This window comes from Cavia porcellus, unplaced genomic scaffold (genome assembly GCF_034190915.1).
Source record: "Cavia porcellus strain 051 isolate PalLab524CR breed Dunkin Hartley unplaced genomic scaffold, mCavPor4.1 scaffold_5, whole genome shotgun sequence".
NCBI classification, from domain to species: domain Eukaryota; kingdom Metazoa; phylum Chordata; class Mammalia; order Rodentia; family Caviidae; genus Cavia; species Cavia porcellus.
In genome coordinates this window covers 46,622,701-46,639,134 of record NW_026947488.1, presented here as the reverse complement: position 1 = coordinate 46,639,134, position 16,434 = coordinate 46,622,701, and the positions used below count along the sequence as shown (strand labels likewise).

The window sequence follows — 16,434 nt, the reverse complement described above, 5'->3', positions numbered from 1 at the left end:
TTCCTCCTAAAAAAAAAAAAACACTCAGAAACTACAGAAATTTAGTGCCGAAAGCAAAGGTGTTAGAGTTAGGATTGAGATAGAAGTGAAATTAAGCATTAAAGGTTGCTCAAGTTTGGTAACTGTGTGAAATCATTGAAACAAAAAAGCATGACTTCAAGATTGTAGTCTGAACTCATAAGATGCCATTAATTATAGAGAAAATGTGTAAAGAGGAATCTGTTTCAGAGTAAGGAGAGCTGTGTCTGGAGATGATGATGTCTAATAAACAACTGGAAGTATAACCCTAAACCAAAAGAAGATTCTGAGTCTGAAGAATAAACATGAAGTCACTGACCTGTCCCATGCTGAACGCATGCATGGGGTTATCCAACACAAAGGAACTGTTTCCTGGTTTACTCCTTTGATTATTAGTTACAGGGCTTCCTTGACTGACAACAGATATATAATACTTAGGACAATGGGAATATATTAGAAAATGTATTATCTTAAAATTATGTCCCATTTTACTTACAGTGATATCCTGGCTAGTGAAGTAGGATGTGGATATTGAATAGATGACATTAAAGCCAATAATACCCAATTTCAAGTCTACGACAGAGATCAGTAATTAGCCTGGTGATTTCTTCCTCAGAGCCAGTATTCTTTCCAAACCTGTGCCCAGGTAGCAACTAAATGGTTGCTGTTCAGCGACAGTTGCCATCATGACCTGATTGTGAAACCCTGTCCATTTAATAATGGGTACATTGAATTGAAAGAAACCTCTTTGATTCTCCTTTTTAAAACAACGCTGTCTTCTTATTTGCCTACAAAATACGCAGTGAGTTTGACCTCCCAGGGAGGAACTTGTTGAGGTGACAGGAGAGGCTCTTGCAGACTGCAAACTTTTTGGGTATAAAACATTAGAAGCAAGTGATGATAAGGGTCCTATTCAGCCTTTCACATGGGCCAAATGGCACTGTGTGCTCAAGATACAAGGTTCAAATATCGTAACTTCTAATTCCTACCCTGGGAGTTAGGTAGAACTCTCAAAGTGCCACTTGCAGTGGCAAGAGCGATGGCCAATATTTGAAAGCCACTGTAAACATACAAGAATTGACCTCTTTCCAAACAAAAAGTGGGTAAGATTTGCACAAATCCATGCATAACAAGCATCCATTTTGTGTGTGTGTGTTTGTGTGTCATCCTGCCACATCATCCTGAAGACATTAAAAACTCTAGAACCCCTGCTTGAGACACAATTTATATGACCCAGCCTAAAAAAAGCTTAGGCAACTCCATTTCTGGATCACAGGGTGCTAACATATTAGTCAACTCATAAAAGCTCGCACTGATTTATAGAGAGTTGTATCATTGCATCACCAGTGGAGGGGGGGATTGTTTTTGGAGAAATATAGGCTCTGTCTTCAGGATCATGACCCATGAGTCACGCCCAGGGATCCTAAGGCTGAGGCCAGTGGGAATGTGGATGAACCTAGTCTTGACACAGAGATATGACTCATTGATAAAGATGAACTGGTTTTAAAGAATAACAAGAACCACCTTCTATTCTATGCCAACCTCTCTTTTTTCTATAACAGCAACAAAAAAAGAAAGAAAGAAAGGAAAAGGAATTCTTATGAGATTTGGAAGTGTTCTTAAAATATATAAACAACAACAACTTCTTCCTCTTCTCCTTTTCTTCTCTTCCTCTTCCTCCTCCTTCCTATTTTCATTATTATATACTTTTAGAACTCTTGGTCCAGTTTGCTATTATAAAGAGTAGTCAGAATTACTTTTTGAATAACAGACTGGCAATATGGAATTTTCTTTGGTTTAAAGAAAAATCATTTGCCAAGAATATACAACAAACTGAATAAGGTTGTGACAAATTTTTGTCATGTATTATCTGGGTCCAACTTGCCAGTCATTTAAGGAACTCTGATGGTAATGAAGCTTATTAGCAGAAAGTTCAAGGTGAGTGCTGACCTGCTATTGTTAATGCAATGGAGATCATCTCCACAAAAAGTGACAATACAAATGTGATGGTGGTGATTGTCACATCGTATTTGCATGTGCAAGGGAAAGCTTGTGATCTTTGGGAAGGTGAGGCATGTGTGGTTTGGGTCAAAGAGAACAGCATTATCATTCAAGTCAACAGAATTCTTGTACTACTTTCAAAATTTAAATTGAAAACAATTTTAACCTTTTTTTCCTATTTGAACATCTACTTCTATGGCTGCTAAAATTTTATTCTGAAAATGTATGAAAAATTGTAATTGCAAACATCAAAGCCTTGTCATTTTCCTCTACTTTTGGATTTCAGGAACTTCATGATGCATAGAGAATGGCTACAGAGCTAGTTAGTCTACAGAAGAAGGGAGAGAGAATGGAGATGCAGCTACATTCCAGGAGCAGGCTGGACACAGGGGTTCTCCCCGCAGGTAAGCTGGCTGGCATCTGGCCTCAAGAACAGCTCATCCACAGCTACCTCAACAACTGTACTGTGCCTCCGGGAGCTCAGAATCTGCTCTCTGTCCCCTGTCTCGTGCTGACCCCTACAATGCTCACTGTGTCTTCATCCACCACTCGTCACTGTCTCCCTTACCCATTCACTTGCTTCTGGAGGACAGGCTAGGATTTCATTCTCTCCTGCAGTGCTTTTCCCTCTACACAGCTTTTACATCTAATCCTCTATCTCTGCGCCAAAGGTCTGGGCCACCTCTATCTTTCCTGAATGCCTGTCCCAGTGGACTCCCTGCGTCTATGCCTTGCCTCCATCCACATTCCACTCCCGAAATCCAAAGGATACTTCCAGAAAGTATCCTAATACTGTATCTTCCCCGACAGAAATCATCAGTAACTTTACAACCTCTAGCATAGCCTACAAAGACCTTAGATGATTGTGTCACTAGCTACACAGGTCTTCAGACATTTCCTCTGAAATGCCAATGTGTTAGCAACACAGGGCCTTTGTGCATGCTATTTCTTCCCTGAGCTGGTAGAACAGTCACATGCTCTGGTATCAGCTCTCACAGACCTGTCTCACTTTCCATAATGCAAGAACATTGCTTGTGTGCACCTTCCCAAGTAGACACATGGAACAGAGTGTGAGACTTGCAAAACACATCTATGTCCAGGGCATGCATAGATTATGCCACAAAGTAGATGCTTGATGGCTTCTTGCCAATTGCTTCCTCTGTGACTATTGTTGGTTTCTGATTATTTTCTTCCCTTATTTGATGTTTGCCAGCAAAGTGTTTGCTTATATATTTACTCAGAATGCCACTTGCTTCATAAATCATCTTTCTTCTATATCACGATCTCTGTATGTGCCACATCTCCACCAGCTCTCCTGTAACCCTTGTGCCCAAGAAGTGAAGGTTAACTGCACGAATGGTGAATGTTTCTTAGGTCTTCTACAGACTTTTGCATGGGGGTAGATGAGTTGCCTTTCAATCTTTAGTAAATATTTCTTGGGTGCATGGAAGAGTTAATGAATAGATGGATGGATGGATGGATGGAAGGTACTGGTGGATGGTGCTCTGAAATTGTAGACAACATGTTTTAGCCTAATTTCTAAAGTATTCTCTGTTTTCTGTGAATGAATTGTCAAACCCATTATTCCTTTAATGTCTGCTAGTGTCTGAAAAATAAACAGCAGGGAACTATCAGCAGGAGCCCCTAACTTCTGCGTTGTGTTTAGGAGGATTAATTACCTTGCATTCTAAATACCTAAATGTTTCTCAAGGAAATATAACCTAAATGTTACTCATAGGAAAAAACTATATGAGTAAAACTCAGTGACGGTCTCATCCTGGAAGACTGGTTATTGCTGTGTGTAAGTTTTTATATATAACTCTTCTTTTAATTAGAGCAATTTCAGTAAGCTTTGAAACACAGCTCTGTCTCTGTCCCTGTCTCCTTAACACATTTTCTGCATCAGTCACTCATGTCACTAGAGAGACCTAGAGAACCTGGTTACATTCTGGATGGGCTTCCACTCTCTGATTTATGATGAAATCTTACTGGGAGCAAGTTGGCAGGCCTCCTTCCTTCCTCTCCTCTGGTTTCCAAGGCAGCAGACCTTCATCTCCCTTCAAACCCGAGCTCCCCAGCTCGGTCCCATTTGGCAATTCTATGTGAGGTTATGGACACACATTGAGCCCAGAACTCATTGCTTTTTTGGAAAAAGGCAAACTAAGAGAGGGGGATTTTCCATATTCACATTTTTCCACAGAAATGTATTCATAAACTTTAAACTTGCCCAAGCTATGTTAATGTATGTGGTTGGCTTCTGAGCCAATTTTCATTGTGAATAAGATGCTAAATAAAAGGGTTCTTGTCCTTCCCCTCGGGGCTCCCCTCCCCACACTGAAAGTTCATAAGCCCATTTTGTACGTGAATCAGGTCTTAGCAGAGAATCAGAAATGAGGTTATTCTTTGAGCCGCTTACAGTGTTTGCTTTAAGCCCTTGATAGGAACATGGGGCTTGTGACAGCAACAGAGAGGAAAACAGATGACTTTATATATAATGCTTTTTATAAGGTGGTTCAGTTCATTCCTAACCTTGGTCTTGGCATCATGGAATGAGCCAGAGAAATTCTGCCCCTCAACCCTAGCCTGCACCTCCTTCCTGCAAAGGCAAGAAAATATTCATTTTAACTCTGGTTCCACAGCTGCCCTTTCCCAGCTGTAGAGCTTGAGCAGTACAATATTACAGATCTGAAATAATCTCCAGTAGTACACAGTAGTTATTATTATTATTATTACTATTACTATTATTATTATTTTAGCTAGGGGACTGCAAATGTTCATAAGAAAAGCAGTGATCTTTCTAAGCCATGAGCTGGCATGTCCTGACATGTTCTGGTGGCCAAGTTTCTGTGCATTTTTGTTCAAATGCTCTCTGTCTGTATTTATTCCTAGTTACCCTAAACCTTTTGGGACTGTCTTTGTGGCTTTTGGTCTGCTGTCTACTCAAATTGCCACGACTTGGGGGTGGGAGTGGAGGCTGCAGGACTTTGGCCTGAAGGAAAGCCCCAATATCACTTTTGAGGCCCTCAGGCTGCTGGACCAGGCCTGTTCCTGGAAGGCTCCACGACTGACTCCATAATGCTGGAAAGCCAGCAGGAGAAATATGTAAAGCTCCAGGGGCACTGACATCAGCATGGAGTGTGAACCAGATACCTGAATGGAAGGCGCAGGCAGGGCCTTTCAGTTGGGCAAGCTGAATTCAAACACCAGGCCCCAGGGAAATAACCAATTCCTTGCTGAGGACTGAGGTCCTGTAGTGTTTCCACCTTAGAGAGGTGAGCTGAGGTGATAGGAAACGGTGACAGCACGATGCAAAGCCACATTCTGATACATGGCATAATGCCATAGTGTTATTAATACTATCAGCTGTTATTAATACTGTATGATTGGAAAATAACAGCTAGCTATAATTACTATAATAAATAGTGTTGGTGTCAAAATGATAATCATGTTATTAATACTTACAACCTGTAATTAATTATTGATAATTAGTAGTATTTGCAGTTACAATGTTAATATTACATAGTGGTGGTGCTTGCAGAGTCTCTTCATATTCACATGGAAAGGGGACATATTTTGGATATTGGAGAAAACCTTGACTTTGTAAAGGTTTTGAAGGTGAATAAACTGCTCCCCACAGTGCCTGGCCCTTCAGTTTGTATGCAGGGGCGGGCATTGTTATTGTGACATTGGCATCTTTCTCACAAAGGGACAGGGCACCCTGCTATTTACAAAGGGAGACTCCTAAGTCATTTCACATCATGGGCCCAATGCCACCTAGGCGTGAGTGCAGACAGTTGGCTCAACCTGGGGCTGTGGATTGTGCCCAGCAGACTGGTGCACACAGAGCCCAAGGCTAGGATGGGGTCTGCGGACCCCCAGGAGGAATGGACAGCCCACTGCTCTGCTGAGAGCACTCCAGGCCTCTCATCTGAGGCCTCAGGTCCTTTTTGGCTCAGGTGGATAAGCAGGAAGAGGTGGCAGCCAGACTCATTTCAGGGTTACTGGGAGGTGCTGTTGGCTGGTATCATAGCCTACCTGTCCTGTAAACCAGGGCTTCCGGCTCATGGACTTCTGACAGTCTGGTGAAACCTTTGGATTCCTTCCTGAGGGAGGTTTTAAAGCCATTGCATAAAACACATTGGATTACACACAGCCAATTTATATCAAAATATAAAAATTTTTTCTATTGTAATAGATGTATTTCTCTCTTAGTCTATTAAGTAGCTGGTTAGAACAGGCAGGGGGACTCCCACTGTCCTACTTCTGGAGTAGTAACAAGAGAAAATGATGCCAGGAGATAACCCTGCAATGTAAAAATTCTGTAATTTCTTCTAAGAACAGTCATGTGTACTGCATTTCTGGGGTTTGTTGCCTACACTCATCATTAAAGGAAAGGAAATATTTCAGTTGGCTGTTGGTAGAAATAAAAAGGAATTTCTCTCCTCTTAGGGTTCACAGAGTCCGCAGTGGGGAGTCCTGCTTGAGCTCACTCTGCTCAGCTGAGCTCCCACCCTGTGCGGCTGGAGGTCCCAGCCCCAACTTCTCAGTGTCTCCTCTCTTCTCTTTGCCTTGGGCCCTCTGCACGTTCTCTGACCTCCATGTCATCCCCTGACCCATGGCCCTGGTCACACCAGATCTATCTTTGTAATTCTAAGATTTGACAGTAAACAGAAAACTGAGCTGTTGGAAGAAGGCTTGGGTGTTTTCAAAACCTACATGAGTACCAGGATTACCTGAAGCACTTGAGGAAGTCCAGGTTTTTGCATGGATGAGATTTTTGAGTTGCTGGGTCTGAGGAAGGGCCTTTGCTTCAATATTTTGAAGAATTTCCTAAATTCTTTCAAAGCAGGGACATCTTGAACAAGCCTTTGCTGGCTTGAACGCTCTTACTTTACTATCTTCAGAAGGAGAGATGAATGGATGGCTAGTGTGCAGGGATGTGATATGCAAATGGGAGTGCAGATACAAGAGTGTGAAAATGTGCAAGAAAGGGAGGGATGGGAGGGAAGGGAGGCAAAGGTGAGGGAAGGAGTGAGGGTCAGTCTTTAGTACCACGAAGCCACTAGGAAAGTTTTGTATCAGCTGAATTCAGAACTAAACACAAAATCAGCAGGAAGGATGGGTTAGTTTCACAATTCAGCAAACATGTATTTGCTTTACTATATTCTAGGGCAGGGGTTGCAAACAAATATAAGCAGGAACCAGGCCAGAAAGCACTGATAGAAAAGATCCAAGGGCCCTTTCTGCCTCCTGTGTACTCACTCGGAAACAAACAAGTTCTCTTGCGTAAGAAAGCAACAGGTTGTATTAACAGTCTGTGGGGATGAATCTGGGCTTGCAGAGTCAGAGATAGCTCGCTAGCGTCTCGTTTTGCGTATGCCGTATTTTCCAACTTCTCTAGAGAAATGTGATACTTTTCTTTACAAAAAAAGTAAGAAACTTCTGGTATTATTTATGCAAAACAAACTCAAAACCTAGTTATTTAAAAACACTTGTTCTTGTGTTCATGGGTTCCTTGGGGTTTACAGGCACAGTCCAGCTGAATTGTTTTGGATCCACCATGTCTGCAGTGTCAGCTGGTAACAGTCTAAGGCTGGAGGCTACAGAGCTGGGAGCAGCTACTGACATGTCTGGTGCTTGAGTTGGAAAGACTCAATGTCTCGGGCCACCAATAGAATTGCTGAATGTGGTTTCCCCATGTGGCCAGATGTCTTCCCATCATGGTGGCTTCAGTGTAGTAGGGTGTTCCTCTGTAGTGGCAGGGAGCATCAAATATTAGTGTTCCAACAAACAAGGAAGACACTTCAAGGATTTTTATGACCCAGAAACGCCATAGTGCTACTCCAACCTTCCTATCTTGGTCCAAGCTGTCAGAAGGCCACCCAAATTCAAAGGGAGAGCAGTTGGGCTCTGGGTCTTTCTTGAGGAGTGACAAGTCCCCATGCTAAGACAGCATGTGGGGGAAGGAGGTATTACTACAACCCCCTCTGAGAAGTGCAACCTGCCATAGTGCCAAATTCAAAATTTTATTTTTAAAATGAGTTAAATGTACTGTCTTGTTTGTACAATGTGAAGCCTATTTGTAGGCTAGATATGAGAGGTTCCACTGATGTTTGACCTGTCCTTTAGACTGTAAAAACTGATGGTTACCCTTTGGTTTCTTTTTGGGGGAGGAACACAGTCTAAAACTGAACTGTTTGGGATTTTTATATGTTACCTCTTGTTAGAGGTGAGGAGAGTTGAACGAGGCTAGGGAGAGGTATTGACTAGATGTCACTGCGTATGATAACAAGAAAATGGACCCCTTTGTTCCTGACTCCAAGAAGCTTACTCTAAACCTACAAGAGGAACATTTGAGTTTTAAAAATGGTTTTTAAAAGGTTTAGGAACATAGCCCCCCCTACTGCTCCCTGTTGAGAAGTATTGTTCGAAACAGACCTCTGTATTACAACTGGTCCTCAGAAATTTAGAAATTGTAACTATACCACCTGAATGCTTCATTTGCTTGTAAAAAGCATGATGCTCTAGACTCAGAATCACCCACTGCCCATCTACCTCTATCCACCATAAAGCAAGTTTTTAAAAGTATGTTTCTATATTGACACAGGGATTGTTCACAAATAACTAAAGCCTGTCCAAACTCCTGGGTAAGAATTTGTGCTTTGCAGTTATATTATCTCTCTCCAGTCTCTTTAGAGGAAGTGGTGACCTTGAAAAAAATTCTGGAGGATTTTGCTCATATTTCCCCAAATCGAGCTCCCATAGATGAAAAGATAGGGCTAAAAATCCCCATCGCTCGTCTGATTTAAGGGAACTTTTGTTCTAATTGACACTGCTTTTGGTTGTCATGCCATTTTCAACTTGTTCTCAAATTTATATGATGCTTGAGAGGTCTGAGGGTTCCATAGAGTGATTTAAAGGGTTATACCCGAGCCAGGGATGCTGTGTTCTTCCCCGTGCTCCTGTGCCTCAGTGTGTGGGAAGTTTGGGCTTACTGTGGAAACACTCATTGCATGAACATGGTAGCAACCCCAGCAGTCCCATCCCAGCTCCCTAACACTGGCAGGTGTCCAGGGAGGGCTGTGATCACAGCCTCTGTCTGAGCTCACCTTTGCAGGTAATGGGGCAGGTATGTGGCATTAAAGAGCAGGAAGGCCATCAAAGGTTGGTAATTGTTTAACTCTTCCAGCACACACCTTTGAGTACACAGACCACACCCATCCACCTGGCAGGACGTGCTGTGCATGACTGGACAGAGGTGCTTGATCTACTTAGAGCAAGGAATGGGTTTAGGCAGGAGCCCAAGGCTGACAGGAGCAGCACAGCCTCTGATCTGCCTGAAATCTCAGGTCTCAAAATGCCTGTGTTTGTGGGATAGAGCTACTCATTTGCTGAGTGAAATGAGAGCCGTGTCTCTTCTTGGCACTTTGGTTTTCTCATCAGTTTTTAGTGAGGGAACTGAGCATATTATCCCTAAGCTACCTCTCAGCTTTGATATGCCCTAGTCCAGTGGTTCAAACTGGAAGAACCATGAGAATCATGTGGAAAGCTTGATATAACAAATGAGGAAGAGGCCTATTCACAGTTACAAATCAGGAGTTCTGGGAAGGATCCATGAGTTTGTATTTCTAACATTCCCAAGGGTTGCGGAGCTGCTAGTTTGAGGCCCACACTTTGAGAACCACTGTTTTAGTCCCTAGTGCCTGGCTGTGGCCTCATGTCTTCCTGGGCTACCTCACTTAACTTCAGCATACATGAAGAGGGCTACTTTGCTCAAGGAATGAGGTTCTACTTCTTGAATTTTCAGGGCCTGTGACAGTTGCCATCTGCATTTCAGTGGATTGGCTGTTTTAGAAATAGGAGAGTTGGAAATGAGAGAAAAAAATGAGATACAGCTTGGACTTTTAGTCCAAGCCATACGATTATATGTTTCCCAGGCCTAAGCCTTATGACTTACCAGAACTTGTTCTGAAACCCAAAGAACACTGGAGAAATATTTATTGAATGACAAACTGGCTCAGTGGAAAAGAGACTAAGGATGGTGTCCAGAGGAGGTTTCTTCAGATTTACCATTGCCCATACCAAGGGGCCCAGAGGCAGGTCGCTTAGAAGCAGTATTGTCAGTGTTAAGACCGCAACTTGTTCTCTGTGAAACCAAGGGAAATGGTGGCTTCTGGGATGAAGAGCAGAGCAGAGCACAGCACACAGAAAGAACCTCAAGCGTCTTCCACATTTTCTTGGTTGAACAGAAGCTCTCTAGTGACCAGTTTGCAATTCCTAACAGAATTTCTAATTCTTCCACACTTAAAGACAAGAAAAAAGGAGGAAGAATTCTTGAACATTTTCATTTTGCTTTGGTTAACATTGCTTATTATCTAAATTGGAAATATTGTCATTGTGAACAGTGTGGGATGTGCTTGGGAGTTCATTTTTACCTAGACAGTCACCTCTGAGTTGCTGCAGGGCCTGATTCCAAGACCCTGCTAATATCCAAATCTGAAGAAATTCAGATGGCACAGTATTAGTGTACCACATGTACCCACGTTCCCATATACTTTAAATCATTTCTAGGTTGGTTAAAAACTAATGCAATGTGAGTTTTACATAAATTGTTTTTATGCTTTATTGAGCAATGATAAGAAAATACCCAATATACATTCACATTTACTCAAATATTTTTGCCTGAAGTTAGTTGAACTCTCAGATCCAGAGCCAATGGATACAGAGGACGTTGTATTCCAGGAGCTCATGATATGTTGCTTCTAAAAGGGCTTCCAGTGACCTACAACTCCTGGTCATTTCTTCTTTGTATATTCTCCTCTCTTGGAATACAGACTGGATCTAGTGACTTAATGAATAGAATATGGCAAAAGTACTGGGATGTCACGTTTTAGGTTATAAAAAATCTATGAATGCCATCTTTTACTCTTTTTTCTGGCTCATTCCCTCACATTCTTTCTCTCTCTATCTCTCTGTTTCTGTCTCTGTCTCACTCTCTCTTTTCACTCCTCTTCTTTTCCCTCTCCCTCTCTGTCTCTTTTTGACTTTTCTTCAGGGCTAGCTGTGCTGATGAAACAAGCAAGTCTCCCATGGCATGTACCTCTGGGTAGCTTCCAGTTAATTTTCAGAAGAAACTGAGGCCCACACCCTCAATATCGAGCTTGGAAATGAATTCTTACCCAGTTAGATCTCCCAGTGAGTCCACAGATGTGGCCAACACCTTGATCACTACCTTCAAAGAGACGCTGAAACAAAGGGCTCAGCTCAGTTATGACAAGATTCCCGAGCCACAGAAACAGATAATAAATGCAAACTGTTTAAGATGCTAGGAAGGGGTCATATTATTATACAACACATGGTAAGTACCACAGATCTGTTAACATTTGGGTGTTTCTTGAGAACTTGGTAGTCAAAGTTGGAAAACTCAAATTGTAAGACTGTTCTTGCAGATGATGTGGAGACAGCTTGAACCAGCTTGGGGTGGGGGGCAGTTTCCACACCTCCTTCGAAGTCTGCATTCAGAAATGAAGCTAATAGCATGGAGTCAGTGTGACCAGAGACTTACAAAATTTACTATATGTGTCCTGGGAGTCAGAAAACAATGCAATTTTGAGATACAGGTTATTAGAATACCACTGCACTTCAAAATCTCTGCCCAAAACCCTACTTTTGGTGAACATCAAAAACCTGCTAAATTGACATAATGAACACCAGAAATGGGTTTGCATTGGTAGCATTGGGGTTGTCCAAGCTGTGTGGATTCTCCCTGCATGAAAAGGTTGGTTGACATCTAATTAACAAATTTCTGAATAGTATTTCTTTAGGATTAGAAAATATTCTTGTCTGTAGCTGTGTATGGCAGAATTTTGTTTCCTAACTTGGGCTAAATTTTGCCTCTAAAATATTTTTTTCTCATCTGTCTCAAGTGAACCTTCTGGTAAGGCTCTGAAGAAGCTTTTAGCTGGGCAAAATATTAAGACAGGAATCCCCAAAACGAGGTGCCTACTTGAAAATTAACATTTGTACTTGGGGAAAGTTTTTCTGAGAATCACTCTTATTGTTATGCGGTGTCTAATGAAGAGATTGGGGAGAGGAAGGTCCACTTAACTCTAATTATTGAAGCTTCCAACACCAAATAAAAAGGAACTAGTAATTTTGAAGGAGCAAATTGACTTAGGTCAATTTGTATTATGAATCATTATAAATTCCCTAAAATACAGGCGTGCTCGAACCTTCAATTCACAGAATTTGGAGGGTAGGCTTGGTTTTCATCTGAGTTTCTGTGACTTGCACATGACAAAATTAAAGCTCTCCAAATCAGCTCTGACTTTAAAGTCATACTTCTGACCTCTGCAATGGAGTTCACCTCTTCCTCTTTTCAGTACTATAGTCTAAAAACCTGAAAGGGGAAATTCCAGGGAAGGAAACTCCGCAGACTGGAGTTTCATAGCCTTCCCTGGCAGGAAATCCCTACTAACCTTGAACTTCAGGGTTATCTTCTGTGGTTTCATACCACGTTTTCATTTCCAGTTAAAAGAACAACTCTACTTTCTGTCCATTTATGTTATACCTTGAAAATATTTCAGTTCTTTTATGTTGCTATAAAAAATGAATTCACTGAAATAACAACTCCTGCACCTTCAGAGGGCATTAATTCTCCTTGATGAATGACTACATAATCATTTATAACATTGGCAGGCTTTATTTTTAAGAAAAAAATGCCCTAAACCATCATTCTATCTCAGCCCCATTCTCCCACCCAAAATGTGATTGGAGATGCTGCCAGGGTCATGCGTGCACATTGGCAAACTTGGTGAAGTCCTGGGACCCACATGCTGTTCTCAGAGAAAACTGTTATTTGAAGGGTTTTCACTGTGTCCATGCATCATTTCTGTGAACCAAGCACTGGGAAGAAAATTCACCTAAATTACTGTAAAAGTAATTTCCTGTTAAAAGTGTAGAAGTAAAGATCTTGAATGTCTAAAGCATAGCTTTGGTTTTTATAGCCTGAAAAATCTTAGGAATATTGCTTCACCTCTTCCTGCTGTGTTTTCTTATCTGTGAAGTAAGGTCGAGTGCTGCACACCTTAGAATTCATTATAAGGCTTCAGTGAGTTAAGGCGAGTTAATATTTGGAGCAGTACCCAGCACGGGCTCAGTTAACGTTATTGAGCTTGCCCATGCTTGATGGAAAGGATGGCTTTGTGCTGTCCTACTTAGAGCCAATCTCTTTTTCTTTTTAAGATCATCCCCTTGGCTAGCATACTCCAGGAGTGTTTCATTAGCTATCTATTGCTGTGTAACAAATTCTCCCATATTTAGCTGCTTACAATAACAACCATTTATTATCTGGCAGCTTTTATAGATCAAGAATTCAGGAGTAGTTTAGCTGTGTAGTTCTGGCTCTAGGTCTTTCATGAGGTTGCTTGTCAAGTCCTTGTCCTGGTTACAGTTACCCTAAGACTCAACTGGGGGATGATCTGCTTCTAAGTTCACTCACAAGGATGTTGACAGGTCCTAGTACTTCACCACATGGGCCTGGATGGCATGGACATTCTTATGATGTGATAGCTGACTTGCAAGGTGGAGAGGTTGGTGGGGGGAGAGGGAGAGAGACCTAAAACAAAAGCTGCAAAATCTCAGAAGTGACTTTTTATATCTTTTCATACAAAACTTCTGCCTGTTGTTCTCACTAGAAGTACATCACAGAATCCAACACACAGTGAAGGGGTAGAATATTAGGCTTCACCTCTAGTAAGGACAAATTTCAAGAAATTGTGACCAATCCTTAAAACCCCCAAATTTTTTTTCACAGTTTAGAGACTGTGGAGATTTTAGAGCTTCAGTGTACTTGGTGATCAACTGGCATAAAGAGTAATCTCAAAAGAAAGATGAGAAAAAAGGAAATCCAGTGACTTGCCCAAGGTCACAGTACTCAGTGGCCACAGAGCCTGGATTCAACTCTTTTATTTCCCTATGTGTAACTGTACCTTATTCTCAAGTTGCACTGCTGGAGTCACTCTGTTGATATGTGATGACTTTTTGAAATAGGCCAGATTGCTAGAAGATTAAAGCTCGTGTATAATTTCTTAAGACAGTATCCAATATGGCAGCCTGTAGGCTCATATGTTTAAGTAGTATGTGATATCAAACATATATCAGACACTATGAAAAGATTGTTGATTATTACAATTTTTTATATTAATTTTATGTTAATTTGACACTATTTTGGATGCATTGGGATAAATCAAATTGTTATTAGAATTTGTTTCTTTTCTAAAACGGCTTTTTGAAAACTTGAAATTATATATGGCTGTACTTCAGTCCTATTGCATTTTGTTTCTGTCACTGCTCTGGGTTTGCTAAATTTCTGTCTTCATGCTCTAAATCTCCGATCTACCTTGCGTCTTGCCTTGACTTCTAACCCTACTTCCAGTCAAGATATTTGAGTCAGAGCCATACAGGCTGCCCCAAGGCCTCTGCTCTTCTAGCCCAAATAACTACTACCTGCAGAGTGAGTGCGGTGACATCGCAAGTCCTAGTTATTAGTGTCTACCACAGGCTTTTGTGATGGACGCTGACAGCTAGGGATGTCCTGGGCAACTATGCAAGGGTTTCCAATAGCATTTGTCTTCTGGTGAGCTCAAAGCCTTCCCTGAGGACTGAACTTTCACCTGAAAGCTGGATTCTGAACTTTCACATCCAATTTGGAAAGACCATGGCAGCCTGAGAATCCCCAACTACACCCTGATACACTACTCCCTTCCCCATTCTTTCCTCCCTCACCTCATCCTCCTTTTCTTTTTCTTTCCTTTCTTCTCCTCCTTTCATTTTCTTTTCTCACTCCCTTCCTCCCTTGCCCACTTCTCCCTCCCTCTCTCCCTCCTTTGTTTCTCTTCTTATTATTTCTTTTGCTTTCCCTTTCTTGCTTGCTTTCTTCTCTTCTCTTCTCCCCCTCCCTCCTTCCCTTCCTTCCTTCCTGCCTTCCTTTATTCTTCCTATGATTCAACACAGAAAAATTTAAGTCCAGATTTGGTCTTGACCAGTTGCATCTCCCTGGCTGGACTGAATATTTGGAAGGTTAATTACCAAGGGATGTTGAAAGATAAGCAACACAAGGTCTCATCATTTATCAAACAAGTTTTCATCCCCATCACTGTATGGCACTGCACTCAGAAGTTCTACTCACTCCAGATTCTTGGTTGTACTCTGTCTCATGTCTGGGGAACAGAAATCTCCCTGGCATGGTAATTCAAAGTGGTTAGTTTGCACATTCCTTCCAAACAGTTTCCAACTTTGTCTCCTCTGCTTGCATTGATCAATGAGTGCCCCATGCAGCCTCCTGCAGGCCTCTGCCCCTAATCACCCTTTCTGTTGACATTCCAAACTGCTAAGCTCACAAATGTACTGGGAGGACAGTAGCTGGAGGACACTTATTCCCTAAGAGAGAATCCTTGACTTTCACGGTATGTGGCTTCGTTATTTTCCCATCCTTGTAAGGGCTTGACATTGTTTCAGAAAACAGTGCTGAATTGGGGAATGTCGTTTCCAGTTTCTTTTTCACTGACCCGTGCCATTCAGTTTCTTCGTTCTCCTTCAAACCTTTTTAGGAATGAAGCAGGATATTAAATAAATAAATAAATAAGTGAGGCTGTCTCCAAAGTAAAAGGAGGTTGGGCAATCTGAAGATTTGTTTCTTCTGAAACACTGGAAGGTAAGGGCTAAAAAGAGGATAGCTGTTGTGTTCTATACTTCGAAAGCAACACAGATAAACAAAGACCACTGGAGACCTACTATAATGACGGGAGGCTAGCAGTTGCAGACCTTGTGATTTGATGGAAGTCTAACCCAGGCTTTCACGTTTTGCTAATTGTGTACCAGAAAGCCCAGATCTTTTATTCCAGCTGTCATCAATAAAAAATAGTCCTTACCAATGACCCAAGCATTCTTGTGAGATCTGCTAAGAAGTTCTAGGTGCAAACTGGTATCATAGGAGTGTGGGTAAAAGGAGGAGGACAGTAAGGAAGATAACCCAGGCCAGAAAGGACGCCTCCTCCACATAGAATTTTCTAGAAGGTAACATTTTGCAACAACTAGTTGGGATTCAACTTTTTGGTTAACAAAAACACAGAGCCACATCTATGTCAAGTGACAGAGACTGGCATTGAATTCCTATGGAAACAGCATGGTCAGAACCTGGTGCTTCCCTTTGACCGTGACACTGATTCTTAAGCATGAGGATAGAGACTTTGCCTCTGGAAGACACTTGGTTTTGAGGGTCATAATCAGGAAAAAGAATGCAGGCATCTAGTGAACCAAAGTTGGGGATGCTGCTCAGCATTCATAGGCAAGTGGAACAGCTCCCAACAAAGGACAGTTATGCAGGCCAAGATGTCAAAGCAAACCAAGGATGAA

General features: G+C 41.8%; 1 long non-coding RNA gene across 1 annotated transcript in view; it reads left to right on the top strand.

Annotated features, from left to right (window-relative positions):
* Positions 1–16,434, top strand: part of LOC134476062 (uncharacterized) — a 99,092-nt gene that overhangs the window by 19,934 nt on the left and 62,724 nt on the right. The window contains exon 2 of the long non-coding RNA XR_010047507.1: positions 2,306–2,423. This is a non-coding gene — a long non-coding RNA (uncharacterized LOC134476062). The remainder of the gene's footprint in view (positions 1–2,305; positions 2,424–16,434) is intronic.